The following is a 13,435-nucleotide window of genomic DNA, read 5'->3' on the forward strand; positions in this document are numbered from 1 at the left end:
AATAAATAGGAATAAGTAGTGACTAGTAAAACAGTTAACAAAGTTTGTTTGTTTGATGGCAAATTTGAAGTCAAATGTAATAGGTTAAATCGAAGCGACATTGTAAAGAATAATGAAATTGTTGGTTAAAAATGTCAAATAAAAACATATTTTTAGGTTTCCTAACTTCAAATTCCATTCATGAAATATAAGAAGTATTAATTTTAACTGATCAAGTTGAATTTAATTTAATTGTTCAGATTTCAGAATACAAGTATAAATAATCATGTTAGGTATGTTGGATCAAATATATAAGCTTTCAATTGCTCAAATTCATACCATTTCAAGTGATCAACGTTAATTTTAAATGTTGGAAACAACATTGCCATAACTTATTTAATGAAGCAATCAAAAGATAGTTATTGCTGCTGACTACACTTTAAAACTAAACATACCCTTTATGGGTCTTGGATTTGTTTCATTAATAAATAATTGTTTTTAAAGTACATACTTGGATTTGGATTTTTGAGTCTAAATATAGGTTTGCTCAAGATTTTTTTTATTCATAGTACTGAATCAAATACTGTGCGAAATTACTAAGCCTTGTTACCATAAAACTTTTAATAATATTTGGCTTAGTTATAATATTATCAAACATGTTTTTAAGATACTTTACTTAGAAATACAAAGATATCCCATATATAAGTTTTTGTGTGTTTTATGCAAGTTTTTTTATTATTTACCTTAACTTTACAATAATTAAATTGCTATGCAATATTATTGTGTCAGTACAGTGACCTACCACATTTTCCTATTTACAATTTTAACAGATAATCATTGTATTACAGCCATCAGTGGTAGTTGTCAAGAATGAGGAAGAAAATGACCAATTATTGAAATGTTAAGAAGAGATATTAAACCGAGACCACTAATCTATTTTGAATGCAGTTTGGACAACTATGATTTTTATATGAAAAATTGTATTACTGTGTTTAAGATAATTGTGTACTTCATAATATTTTTTTTTGTATCTAATAATATTATATTAATAAAATGATTAATTAAATCTACCACTTATTTAATGACTGCCTATAGAAAACGTAGTAACCGAGTTAAATACATAGCTAAGCCGAAATGAAAAATATATAAGCCATGTTACTTTATAGGTGAATAAAAGAAGAATATAATAACTTTAAACATTTAATTTAATGATTATAGTAAACTTTTAACACACTACAAAATAACTTTCAGTAAAACAAACTTAAGTATAATAAAAACTAATTAAAACACAGCCTCACATAGAGCTAATCAATAACATCTACTTTATTTTGTAGACAAATATATTTATTTTAATATATTTTCTAATTAGTTTGTAAAAAGTAATAGTTATGAACGATAAATTTAAAAAAGCTTAATAAGTACTTAAACCATCATGTATGTAATGATGGTATTTCATACTTGTGTAAAGCAGAATAATGTTTTTATCCAAAACCTTAATGTTATATCAATATATTTTATAAAAATATAGGAACCGAAATTGTACTGTGTTATCATTTATTATAAATTGAAGGATAGTCGAAATTCAATAATTTGAAAATGTCTGCACTATTGTGTCTTTTTATATCCAGGGGCCTTGTTGTATGATACACATGTAATATTCTTCTTCTTCAAAGGCAGAATGTATTTTTCTATCAGGAATTTTGAACATTTGGGGATCTCTGAAATTATTAGATTTATAATTTTAGTATAGTAGAAAAATACAAATATATTACAATATTTACCTATCTTATTTATCGTTTTTTGTTCGACTTATCTCTGCTGGAGACAAGACATGATCAAGACTGCATCGAAAAATTGGTTCTTGGATAAAAATTATATTTTTAATGCTAAAGTAATCAAAATGTTTACCTTAGATCATCTATTTAGTATTTACTAGACTCTTCGTTCATCTCAGCAGCATATGTTCTAGGTTTCGTCAATACCATATAATTTCTTGAGTATTGGAAAAAAGCGATAACCAACGCCGAGAAACCAATTGGTCGTTTCGTGCCTACATTTTCTTCGCCATCTATAGATATTATATTAAGTATTTTTTAATGGATTACATCATTTATTTCTTGAAATAGAGGTTTAAACTTTAAAAGTGGAAACGGGCCTTCTGTAACAATAACAAAGTTCAATTTCACGAAGCTTAATGTTTATATATATAATTTTTTTCGTAAAATAATGCTGTATTGATAAATATTATTTTATAAACTTACCCCAAGATACATATAGATTGTCCTATGTTAGAATATTTTCACATAAAACAAGTTTTAACTTCGCTAAAAATGGCTAACTTACTGGTAAATGACGATTTCAGCGAGGGAAGAGCAACTTTTAATTTGTCAATTGTCGTACAAAATGTACATTTAATGAGATGAGATGTCAAATGGTATGTATCAGAATACCAAATACCAACAATTTTGGAGCGTAAGTGTAGCAGTGCCAAATTTTAGTTCCAAATGTTAACAATCTCATTTGAGCGGCGCTTTTGTCGCGGTTATTGTTTAACAGAATACCAAATTGTAACATGACACCGAAACGAACGATTTGACAGCAAAAATCAGCGCTGAGGGTGTGTGAAGTGAGTTACAGAATCGCAGGGCTGGACTTAGTTGGGTGCGAGGGACCGGCTCGCCATATTAGTCATTTGAAAACTAGCTTTCTCAACGACAGATCACTTTCACGGCCACTTATGTCGACAAATTAACAGCTTAAGCTATTAACTATTTAATAAAAATTTCATACAGCTTTCATTTCATAACTAAACGAGTAAGATCGAAAACCTCTATTATTTTTTAATTGTTGTTATTTTATGCTCCGGTTTATTTTTAGATATTTCTTGTTATGTGTTTAATATAATATTGTTTCTATGAGTGGTCGTGTTTACATTGTTCGTGTGCCTTATGAATAATAAAACATCTACAACTTTACTTTAATTAAGTTGTTAATTTGTTGTAGTTGTAAATTATTATTATTAAAGCTTTATTAATCCATACAACAATTGTTTAGTTTGCATTCCTTAATATTAGTATTAGTTGTGTTAGTATAAATTTATGTTAGATTTATTTTTTATTGGTCTATTTCTTGTATGGTAAAAGCTTCCTCCATATTTTCCATTTCTCTTTGTCTTGAGCAACATTCATCCAGTTTTTCCCTGCTAATTCTATAATGTCATCTGTCCATCTCTTCTTTTGTCGTCCTATACATCTTTTTCCATTAGGTTCAGTCCATTCAATTATTTCCAGCGTCCATCTTCTATCTCTTCTATACTTTATAGTTACGAGTTGTTTATTATTGTCATATGGTGGCAGGTCTGAATATTTTCTAATACTATTTCATACTGTATATGTTATGTATAACTCGCCTCACCTGCTAACCCTAAGACTGAAATAAAACTAACTATGGAATCTAAAAGTATATCGTTTATTTGAAAAAAAAAATCAACGTATTTATGAGGAAGTATTTATTTAATCGAAGTTTACGTAAAGTACCGATGCGTAAAATCGATTACATAGCCTTTCATAGGCCATCGCGTCAGTGAGGCCGACACGCATCCTTGACTATATCAGCCTTAGTTTGTCACATGGCCGTATCATTTAAATGTTAATTATTTATTTATACGTTGCATTTATAGAAAAACAAATAATATAATACATAACAACCGGTAACCTTATCGCTAACAAGCGATCTCTTCCAGGCAACTCTAGTAAAAAAAAAATATACTACATAAAAATAAATAATATTTTTTATAATTAAAATTAATTGATATAGCTTTATCTGGCTTAATTAATTTAGCCAACAGCTTATGTTGCTTAAAAAAACCGTAAAAACGATAATTAATAGAATATTATTGGTTACTTTTAATTTAGATTATCATACTCGATTTCGTACAATCATCATATTTTTCATTTTCAAAACCATCTAAATTTATTAAAATACATAATGACAGAGAGGAAAGATTTGTAGTTTTATGTAAGAAAAATTGATTATTTTTTATAGCGTATTCATTTAATAGAATGCTACATTATTCCTGAGTAAAAGGCTATATTGATTTTCAAAATGTTTAAATAAATAACTATCCAATGAAAGCTAACACAAAACCTAAATAAGTTTTAAATGTTAACTAAGTTTAACCTTTTCTGATATGATTATGAACCTTTTGTTGATAAGAAACTTTCAGCCAGCGTTAGAGCTAAAACAGCATTACCCAAGCATTTCGGCTAGTTTTTTAGTATCCTTTACATGTTTTCATCTAAAACTTGGATTCTTCATACAAATGTTTGACTGACGAATGTTTCGTGAATTACACAACTTTCGCGAAGTATTAATTCTCGGAATTATCTTACCTTATATCATATTAAGATCGACAATTACGTTCAATGAGCTACGGTTGTTATCTAATACGCGTTGTTTTTGCGCACACGCATCGTTTTTGTGCGGTAAGTGAGAGGACAATTATCGAATTGATCGATATCGAATGATGAATGATGGAAAGCTATTATAACGAAAGGAGAAACTCTTGTTTCAAATGGATAAATGGTAAATCTATTAAAAGAGAGAGAAAATTAAGCCGAATTTAAAAGAGGAAACTTCTACTTAATGCCAAAATTACCAGAATGTGTTATAAGATGCCATCAAAAACATAACTCGTTAAAATCCAAGTCTCGCAATTCTTCTACCGTGAAAAGTTGTAAGATCCACGTAATACCAAGTCGGTTAATTTATATACTCCCTACTTAAGGGAACTTCTCTTCAAATTTATTACGTAATTTTTATTTGCAAAATTATGGTACATAAATTTAAAAAAAAATGTGTGTGTGTACTAGGTGTACACACGTAAGAAGTGAAACTTCTTTATGACCTTATTTTTCGAAAAATGATCTACTATATGCAACTTTACAGAAATTGGTTAAATAAAGTTAAATTAGATAAAATTTAACAAAAGGCTTTTATTATCATAGACATGAATACAAATACAATTATTTCATTTTAACTTATTACTGTACTACTATAGTACTAAGATTATTACAGAATTTCATAAATTGTAATAGAATTATTAGTATTACTATCATTGTTATCGTTATTATATATTTTTGTTACTAATGGCTTCGAATCTCTTCGGATCAACCGCGTGGTAGGGACAAGAAAAAGATGGCGTGTAACGGAAAAATGTGACAAATGTGTGTAATTTTTTTTCCAACGCCGATAAAGAAGTTTGACTTCAAAAAGCAACATGGCGCGTAACCTGCTACAAAATTTCTCCCATACGTCGATAAAGAAGTTTCACTTCAAAAGATGGCGCGTAACGGATAAATGTGACGCGTAACGAAAAAATGTTACACTAAATTTTTTTCCAACCCCGATAAAGAACTTTCACTTCAATAATCGGTTCGGCTTATTACAAAATTTTGAACAATTTTTTGTCACACTTAAAAGTGCGTCCTAGAATGTTTGCAATGTAAGAACAAGTTGCATATCTGTCGCCAAGCTGAAGGTCTACTTAATGGTAATTTATAGCAAAATTGGCATTAGAAGGGAAGCATTCGAGGTGCGGCGAAGGGCCGAATATAGTACGAATTCTTAAGATTTGACCCTAATATATTTAAAATGGAAATGTACAACTTTTGTATTGCTATTATTTTGACTAGCAAATCGATACGTTCCGACAGAAAACTCAAGACAAACGACTCGTTACGAAAGGATACAGAGCGTGTTCCTTTGAATTAAGAATAATAATAATTATTGAAACATCTTAAGCATAAATAGTGAATGAATCGTATCTATTACAATACCATTATAACATTAAACAATATAAAGATAAATATCTATGGTATATAGATACTCTCCATTTGACCGAAGTTCTAAACAGGTTGTAAACTATCCTTTATATCCACCCCCATGTGATTAGAGTCTAAATGTCTAATTCTTATACAACATTTTTATTTTGTTTCGTTTAAATAAGTTCATATGAACTTTCTAACAGCAATATTAGTACTGTAATAATCTTTATATGACAAAACGTTTGCCCGGTCAGCTAATAGGTGACACTGCAACATTCAAACAGTCACCAACTGTAAGCTCATATATAGATACCGGCAAACTTCTTGAACATTAAACAAGGGAGTGGAGGAAAGTTTGCGCATCGCGGGACACAAACGTCAACTGATTTACCAATCACGCGATCGACACGTCACACTCCCGCCGTAAGTGATACCTAAAAATCGCTTCTGCGCAGGCAAGGACATTTGTTCAAGATGTTTGCCGGTATCTGTACCGTAATCTTTATATGACAAAACGTTTGCCGGGTCAGCCCATAGGTGTTGACACTGCAACATTCATAGTCACCAACTATAAGCTCATATACTAGTGTAATGGAACTTTGATAAAACTTTTCCCCAACGTATGCGATAATTGAGACTTTCATAAATTATGAAATAGTATAATTATTTCGCCGCTTATCAACCTGTTCGATCAAGCGCGATCAATTACCTTTTGTGGACTTTGTAGTTGGGTGTAATTATGTTTCACTTGATAGAGTAAGCTAGCATTATATATTGTTTGATATTATATAAAAATAAAGAAAGAAGTTAAGTAAAAATAGCAATTTAAGTCAAGTCAAAATTATTAATTCATATAGGTAACACAATGTACACTTATGAACGTCAAAAAAGAAATGTACATTAAATGCTTCTAATTTTACATTTACTGCCAGTTCTCAAATCAAGGGTGTACAACGGAAGAGAAGAACTGGCAATAAACTTAAAAAAATAAAAGGCACAATGGCCTTGAACGTAAGTTTCGAAGTCCCTGTTCGAGTGTCCAAAGGTCGTAATTACTACAGGTTGTCGATTTTTTAATAAAGTGTCGCTGAAACTAGGTTTTTGCAATAGTTAATATTGAGACATTCCATTTTTTGACGTTCATCAATGTGATAACTATGAATTAAAGATATTTGGTTTTATAATATTAAAAATAAAATAAATCAGTGGCGCTACAACCTCTTTAAGTCTTGGCCTCAGATTTCTGAATGTGTTTCATGATCATGTTTAAATGAAAATAATGAAATATCTAATAAATATAATGATAAATTTATTAGGCAAGTCGGTGATCAGCCTCCAGTGCCTGACACACGCCGTCGACTTTTTGGGTCTAAGACATGTCGGTTTCCTCACGATGTTTTCCTACACCGTTCGAGCAAATGTTAAATGCGCAAATAGAAATGTCCATTGGTGCACAGCCGGGGATCGAACCTACGACCCCAGGTATGAGAGTCGTTGAAGCCACTAGGCCAACACTGCTCATAATATTGTAATTAATAAATAACAATCCAACAGTAGTTACGTATTGTATATAATTAGTATTGATATTTTAAGGAAATTTTGGAAATTTTGTAGGTTATAAATCGGAATGAGCTTGGTACAATTCAATAAATCAGTAGTGACCTCAGCGCACATGATCCCGATAACGAGTTCAATGACCGAACTGCGTCATAGTTTTCACTTTCATGTGGACTGTATGGTTTAGTGAATACTTTTATAAAAATCAGTCAAAAATATTTGATGTACGTAAAAATTTTATGTTAATTATCTACAAATATAAAACATTTTATTTCCGTGCATCTAAGGATCTATAGAATCTAGATCTATAGAATAGTAAAATATATTCGTTTTGGATAGGCAATCTAGGAACATTTAACAGTGCTATAAACATACTACAATACACTACATAATAAATATACTACAAAATGTACGCGTAAAACCGCTAGGTTAGTGTTTTATTTCATAAATTCAAATTCATTTATCAATTTAGGTAACACAATGTACACTTATGAACGTCAATAAAGAAATACAGATTAAATGCTAAATGCTTCTAATTTTACATTTACTGCCAGTTCTCAAATCAAGGGCGTAGAACGGGCAAAAAGAACTGGCAATAAACTCTCCGCCACTCTTTTTAATCGCAAAGTTTTTTTATTTAACAAAATGTTTGTAAGGAGCTGCAACCATTACACCATGTTCCACATGACATCTTCAGTAATTCATAATAGAAAACAATAATTTGTCCTCTATCAGCAGTAGGCAGGATGAAATAGGAGCGCGCACTTATATTCTCGTGGGAACAATACGCAACTACATACTACTAGTAACTAATATTTAACACACAAAATTTTGTTAGAATAACAAAAATGGAAAGGTCATAAGCGGATTTTCTCTTTTCATAAAATAAAAACTCTTCTTGGATTGTTCTTTTTTCAAATCTGAGGATAGAGGATGAAACAGGAAATACGAATTTTGTTTCATTGTGATTAGTTAACAATGGAAAGTAAAGTTTTTTGTATCATCCCAATGTCAGCCCCCATGATTTAACTTTTTTTGTCACTTGATTTTCTGGCCTTAACGTTAGACCAAATTGGTATATGATGAGATAAATAAATCAATTTTCCTCATTTAAAGCTCAAGTAGTACGAATTTCTCCGTAGTGTTAAGTAATGTCGAAAGTATTTGCCCGGGGCGATGGGCCACTTGCTTCACTCAGGAAATACGTGTTAACGCCTCTATTATATAATCTGTGGTTATCTTTATAATTATTTGTTGCCCATGGCTTACCAATGATTATGTATTAAAAGTAAGCTTTATACGACTTGTAGCGATTGTAGCGACTTCAAAAATACCGAATTCGACATCATTTTTTGGTGTGTGTGAACTTCTCAAAACGGAAAAAAAATTAAAAGCAGAAAAATAAGACGAAGAACAAAAGTTATAGATGCCTTATATTATGCCCTAAAACAGAAGTGGCAATGGGCGGGGCATATAGCAAGATACACCGATAATAGGTGGACCTTAAAGACGATTATATTTAATTAGATGATTATATTCAAGATAAGAATGCTTGGAAACATGCTGGTCCTGCTCCATAGGACAATCCTATGATTGGCTCTATAGCCTGGACAAAATCAAATTGGTTGCTGATTTTTTGCTTTGACATATTTTTGTTATTACTTATTATTATTATTTTTTTTAATTTATATAATGCTACAAATGTAATTATTTTTTTTTTGTATCTCACACACTGTTTTGTTGTGTTTTTTTAATATTTTTATTACTCTTTAATGTTAATATTCTACGGTTTCGATATTTGTAAATATGTGAGGAACATGTATACTAACTTTTTTAGTATAGTAGTTTATTCTAAGAGTACATTGTCTTCACATATAATTATTTAACAAATGTAACAAAATATTGTAAACCTATTTTAAAAGAGTAAGTGTGGAGTTTCTTGCCCATTCTTCTCCACACGAAACTACCTTTTGGAAGGGGCAACTAGAATCATCTTTATATTTTTTTTTTGACGTTCAAAAGTGCCATTTTAGATGGTCTAATTGAAATAAACGATTTGACTTTGACTTTGACAACTGTATGGAAAGGACCAAGAGGAAGGAGAGGAGGTCGCCCAAAAAAGATGGATAGAATAAATAGAAAGGAGCAGGAAACGAATGGAGATAGAGAGCCATAGACAGAGTTAGTTGTAAAGAGCTGGAGGAGGCCTTTACCCGTCAAGGGGTTCCGATCGACGGTATCTACTGAAGGAAGCTAAGATATATGATAACAAGCAAAAGAAAAAATATATATATAAAATGTAAAATAATGTGTATCAGCTGTGTGTCAAAAATGTATTGGATTTTGAGATACGGACGTCATATTTTACGCTAAAACTCGATTCTGAATCTTAATCCCTCATATTTGTACATAATAAAATGTATTATATACTGTATTCTTATATGTTACTTTTTGCGTGGTTTCAGGCTGCTGAGCTCCAAAAACGCCGTTGGATGAACCCGTTTTTATAACTATGGTAAGTGCAATAATTTAAATAGTTATTGACCATTTAAAAAAAAGAAAAAAGATTTGCATTAATGTATGTTTATAACGAATTAATTCAAAAACTACTGGACTGATTGTACCTTTCAAATACTGGAATCTCTGAGTTCCTTCATTCGTTATTTCCAAAGGAATTACATAATTAAGTCCACTCGTGCAAAGCCAGGGCGGGATTAACAATAACTTAGGCATTTAAACCCTATCTATACTTCAAAATGGTTTGGCACTAGCAGGCTTACACCGTAGTTTGTATCGATTCCGACTTCATTATTAACATATCGAATGTATCCAAGAATCTAACATCAACGTTTATTTTTTTATTTATAAGTAATCTTAACAACTACACATATCCATATTACAAAAGAAAATACGTAGACAATATACAAAGCTAAAACAGATTGTATTGATAAACAAAATATACAGAATCTTATGTCAATTACATACAGAAAAAAAGGAAACTGAAATCAAACAATCTACTTAGTATTTAGAAGAAAAATCTCAATTGATAAAACTACTGAATAAAGTCTTCAGTCAAAGGGTTCTCGCTTCCTTAAATATGTCCATACAAACTCTTCGGTAAATTTAAAGGAAATAATGTTCAATGTTGGGTTAAGGGGCATCTTTTTAGGGTTTGCTATAAGGGTCATACAAAAAGTTGTTAAAAGAAATAGGTAGAAGTGTTTAATTATTCGGGTTACCAATACCATCTACGTCAGCTATTTAATACCTCCGACGACTACATAGTCGGGGAATTATCTAGAAAACATTCATTAAAAAAAAATATGTGTGCATGTACTAGGTGTACAGTGTACACACGTAAGAAGTGAAACTTCTTTATGACCTTATTTTTCGAAAAATGATCTACTATATGCAACTTAACGAAAGTGGTTAAATAAAGTTTAACAAAAGGCTTTTATTATCATAGACACGAATACAAATACAATTATTGTATTTATTATTATTTATAAATATTATGATGGCGCGTAACCGAAAAACGTGACGATTTGCTACAAAATTTCTCCCATACGTCGATAAAAAATTCATTCTAACGCCGATAAAGAAGTTTGACTTCAAAAAGCAACATGGCGCGTAACCGAAAAACGTGACGATTTGCTACAAAATTTCTCCCATACGTCGATAAAGAACTTTCATTCCAACGCCGATAAAGAAGTTTGACTTCAAAAAGCAACATGGCGCGTAACGGAAAAATGTGACGCGTAACGAAAGAATGTTACACTAAATTTTTTTCCAACCTCGATAAAGAAGTTTCACTTCAAAAAAGACACCCTCTTCGGTAAGGTGGAAAAGTGTCTACATCTACATAAATTGTATTGTAATTTGCTAAAACTCGTTAAATTGGCGAATTACGCACATAATTCGTGTACGACGCACATGAAACAATTGTGAATATCTTGTCACATCCATAATGTATTGGAAGACATGCAAAATGGGTTACTACGTCAATCATTAGACTCTGCATCGGTTTTACATAGTAAGCCCTGTTAAAGAATATAAACATTCCGAGAAGATTCATGACCATGAGTGGACTAATCTAAGCGTCGTTTAGGCGACTTTCCATTGTTTTTGTAAACATTTAACAGCTAATGCTTCGCAGAACACGTGTCGCAAACATGCGTTACAGATCGCTAATTGCGTACTCTGTGCAAATACTATTAGGAATGTTGTACGCGAAGTTATATGTTGCGCGAGAGTGACAACTTTAAAACAATATAAAATTTAAAAGAATTTGAATTATGTCTTGGCTCCGAATATGATTTTGTTCCATACGGTGTCGAGACCCTTAGTCCGTGGGGTCCTAGCACTAAAAGGCTTTATAAGGAAATAGGAAAAAGGTTAGTCGACATCACAGGAGACCGAAGAGCTGGTAGCTACCTCGGACAAAGAATTAGTCTAGCTATTCAAAGGGAACGCTGCCAGTATCTTCGGAACCTTGCCTAAGTCCTTTTATTAATATATTTTAGTTATTATATTTAAGGGTTAGTTATTGTTTTTCTGTTATTAAATAATCAAAAGTTTAATATAATGTTTATCATGTATTCAGTATCAGATTTTATAATTAATGCCAAACAAAGAGAAAATGAGAAAACATTTTGATTGATTCACGTTTAAGAATACTGTAACCAATATAAATGATGCCTAATCTATTTTTCTATGGAAAACTTGGAGCTTCATGAGCTTTTTGAACAGAAACATGAACATGTCTCTTTGAGTAGAATAGTAGTAATAGTAGTAGTCGTGTAGTAAATAGTAAACTATACAAATGGTAAAAAGTTATGTCGCTGTCAAAAACTGAAATTATGTATACTTGACTATCGTTATTAAAATTAATATGACATTTGCATGCCTATTTATATATGGCTGATTATGCTATTATATAATAAATCGATCTAATTGTACTACTATATTTGCAAATAAACGATTCATAATTTATTTATTTATAATTATCGTAAAGCTAGTGCCTTAGCCTCTGGCCTCTCTCGGATGGTCCCCTGACCTATTTATTAAACTCTTTTATAAACCTTGATGATTCAGATATGTATTAATAATTTAAAACGGTTGCATGTATCACCGAGGCCACGCATTGGTTCTTATTTGTATAACTTGTTTCTTTTCTTTCTTATGTAGCCTTGTTGGTGCTTAAATAAATAAATAGTAAAATGCATAAAATTCTCAATTTCCTTATTTGCAGAACATAATCTTCTTGTCTGTAGTCAGCCTAACGTTACAAAACGTCGCACAGTCGCAATTCTGTTTTTATCTGTGCAAAACAATTAATATCTTGTCTATGGAGTTTCGACCTAAATTGCGTGTTTCGTGGGAGCCATTCTAAGTTTACTAGTACTTAGAATGTATTGCTCTAAAATCTAAATGTATTTCTTGGCATAATAGTATAGAGACTAATAATTTAGACTAATAATCTTTGATATCGTGCAAATTATTATATATTTTTTTAAATATATAATATATATTTCTAAAATTTACTTAAATCGAGATCAAAATCATTTATTCATATAGGTAATACTATGAACACTTAAGAACGTCAAAATAAATACATATTAAATGCTACTAATTTTACATTTACTGCCAGTTCGCAAATCAAGGGCGTGGAACGGAAAAGAAGAACTGGCAATAAACTCTCTCTCTAAAAACTAAAAGTTTGTAAGGAGCTGAAACCATTACACCATGTTCCACGTGACATCTTAAGAAATAAATACATAATAATAACATAAATTAAAAACAAAGATTTGTTCTCTATCAGCAGGAGACATGGTGAAATAGGAGCACGCACTTACATTCTCGTGGGAACAACACGCAAATACATAGTCGAAATAACTAACATCAAAGCTCTCTTTCTGTCATATTTTTTTTATACTGAAGTGAAATGATAGCATACTTTAGTTTAAATATATTTGTCCAACTAGACTGCTTTCTGTAATAAATACTTATTTTAACAATACGATAATTTTATATATTTACACAAATACAGTATTTACAATTTTCTTAACATATAA

General features: G+C 30.8%; 1 protein-coding gene across 3 annotated transcripts in view; it reads left to right on the plus strand.

Moving 5' to 3' along the window:
- LOC125059688 overlaps positions 1 to 13,435 on the plus strand; it is a 119,041-nt gene that overhangs the window by 21,053 nt on the left and 84,553 nt on the right. For all 3 annotated transcript variants that reach the window (XM_047664234.1, XM_047664232.1, XM_047664233.1), the window contains exon 2: positions 9,827 to 9,876. The gene's annotated coding sequence lies outside the window, so the exon portion shown is untranslated. The remainder of the gene's footprint in view (positions 1 to 9,826; positions 9,877 to 13,435) is intronic.

Source organism: Pieris napi, chromosome 20 (genome assembly GCF_905475465.1).
Source record: "Pieris napi chromosome 20, ilPieNapi1.2, whole genome shotgun sequence".
Classification (NCBI taxonomy): Eukaryota; Metazoa; Arthropoda; class Insecta; order Lepidoptera; family Pieridae; genus Pieris; species Pieris napi.